This window comes from Heliconius melpomene, chromosome 21 (assembly GCF_056956725.1).
Source record: "Heliconius melpomene rosina isolate 202511_hmr_F chromosome 21, ASM5695672v1, whole genome shotgun sequence".
Classification (NCBI taxonomy): Eukaryota; Metazoa; Arthropoda; class Insecta; order Lepidoptera; family Nymphalidae; genus Heliconius; species Heliconius melpomene.
This window is the reverse complement of record NC_140409.1, coordinates 10,278,495-10,281,658: the sequence shown is the minus strand read 5'-3', so window position 1 is coordinate 10,281,658 and position 3,164 is coordinate 10,278,495.

Below are 3,164 nucleotides of genomic sequence, written 5' to 3'. Positions count from 1 at the left end.
GACATTTCACAGACTAAAAATATTTTTTTTAATCGGAAAATTCACAGACTATATAATGAAATACAGCAGACTATACAACAAAAAATAAAAACGTTTAATGTTGATGAAAAATTGAAAGTACCGTACGGTACCACAGTTTGATAATTTAAGAATATGAGCAAAAATAATAAATTTTATTTTCAATTCTTTTAATTTAAAATATTATACATATTTATCTATTATTAACGTTTATATTTCGTCGAGATATTTCGTGTCGAGGCAAAGCGCGGCATTGAGTTCTGCCACTTAACACGCAATGCCTCCAGAATTCTGCGGAAAGTGGGGAAAGGAGTGTCCGCACTTTTATGACGGAGGTAGTTAGCGAGAGTTCTTCAGTGGGATGGAAGTCAATTCTCGTTGTCAAATAATTTAAAAATAATAAAAGTACTATATATGGCAATACAAAATTATTATTAATTATACGTTATTAAATAATCATATGTATATTATACCTATCATAAATTATTATTGTTAATTATTGAAGTACAAGACAGAATATATATTAAATAGCGGGTGATATAATGCGAGGTATTATAATATCTGTTATACTTTGCTTCGATACCAGTACGTAGAAATATAAATGTAAATGAATATTTCATTTTCTCGAGTGGGGATCGAACCCACCACTTTTGCCCACTTTCTGCCCCTGCGCCGCGAGTGGTCTCGTAAAGTTAATTTATTATGAATGAAATATTAAATGAAACAAGTTTTGGAACATTGAATGAATTTAATTGTCTACACATACATGGTTGATACAGTAAATAGAGAGAATATTCATATAGGACATTAAGATATAACTATCAATTACCTACTTTTAATTTTAATTTTGGGTACCCTCATTAACCAAAAATCTTCACCTTATAACTATATAAAGCTCTGCCCAAAGCATAAATATTGTATATATGAAGAGAAATCAATGTAAGTATTAATAATGTATGTTAATTGACAGCAATAGAAATATTTATAACGACCAAAAAAGTAATTTAACATAAATAAATTAACAAATGGTAAATATTAAATAAAATTATCAATAATACTAAATTACGAAAATAAATATCAGTTAAATTAACAATATCAAGAACTTAACATTATCTTACTTAAGATAATAATATCACAAACTGCTAAACAAAAAGTTATTTTTTAAAATATTTTTCATTTAAATATTGAGATTGTAAATACGTTATAAGATGTTGTAAATAGACACTTATACATTCATACATCGAAAAACTACGACTATGGTATAATTATGTAGCTATATTTTTTCATTTTTTTTATTTTTTAAAACAAGTCCTTAATTCTACTGAAATATGATAAACGGTCTACATTTGTTGAAATAATATAAAACTATTTTAAATAATTAAATTATAAAGATAACTTTGAGTTAGTATAATAATTTCAAGAACCTAACATTTATCTACCTTATCATAATAATATCACAAACTGCTAAACAAAAAATAAATTGTCTTTTATTTAAATATTATTTTCTCCAAATGTAAAAAAAAAAAATATGTTATGAGATCCTGTAAATAGACACACATTCATACATAGAATAACTACGACTAAGTATATAAGTAAGTTGTTTTTTTTATTTTTTTTATTATTTTTCTTAAACATGTAAGTACTTAAAACTATTAAGACTGATTGAAGATCCACACCTGTTGAAATTTGAGCAGAGATAGCTAGTAGAAAAAACTAGAATCATGGTAAGTTTTTTTAAAAATAATCAAAAAAATACAAATATATTGTGGTGTAAATATAATAGTGGGATAAAATATCTTTTTTGGACCTGATAATTTCTTTGGACAAGTTCGTCCTTGGCAGGAATTCATAAATAGTTTACACATAGATACACGGGCTTTAGACCATAGAGATGTAAGCACAAAACAATATTTTCTCAGGACACTTTAAAAAATGATAAATTCATGTTTAAATTAAACTTCAGTTTAAATCTAATTTATTGTAGTTTCGATTGTGATTTCAAAAAATGTTTACTATATCTAAAAATATATATTTTTATTATTTATCTAAAAAAGATATATGATGCTTGCGTCTCTTTATCTTGTTTGATAACTAAATTAAGTAGGAGCCATAACAGTAGGTATATATTCATAAACGATAAATTTAGTTATAAAAATCAGAGGCCACTCTGTAAGTGCGACAAGTTGTGGGTTCAATTTCCACTCAAGGAAGTCAAATATTTAATGTTTTCATTTCCTCCCTTTGGTAAAAAAGCAAAGCGCGGTGTTGAGATTCGCCATTCAACACGCAATGGCTCGAATATCTTAACACTAGGTTTCAAGGTCTCCTCTACCTACCCTGCTATATGCAGGATACGCGTAAAGCTAAGAAAGTAAATAGTTTAACATAGTGATCATATTTCTTCTGCTATTATTATTTTTTTCAATTTTGTACGTTTCTTTGGGATAACGAAATAATTGATATTGAATTAGGTAGGTACTTGACTGAAAAGATATATTTAGAGGAAATAAACTTCGTTTAAAAGAGGTTTACCTTTTTTAAGTTTTAGAATAAATTATAAAATACAAAAGGATGAGATCGATTTTTTATTTTTTCAACTTTTTGACTTTAATCATAAATATCAAAACCAAAACTGATACATAAATATACTATACTGCTTTTTGGTTTGCCAGCGTTATCTTGCTTTCTATCATACGTCAGATGTGGTTTTGTTTTATCAAAAGCGAATAAGCCAAAAGTTATGAAAAAAAATATAAAGTATGTGAAGCAAATATAGGAATTGAAAATCGAAGTAAAAACACCATTTGGCGGATACATCCCTTTAGCTTGAAACCCGCGATATATAGTGTTATTAATGCCGCCAACAATAAGAGTTGAAATTGTTGACGTTTTGTATTTTAGAATATTTTTAAATATTATAATTAATATTTAAAAATGTATTTTAAAGCCAGGGTAATTGTCAAGGTAAGTCAATAAGTATTTATAATACTAATATCACATTTCCGTTTAGGCAGGTATATTATGTAAAAAACTTAATTTAGTAGGTATACTTAGGTAACAATAAGAATTGGCGCAAAGCTTTAACACAACTTACTACACCCGTAAAAAACGTATAAACTTAACTATACAAATCAACAACAATAATC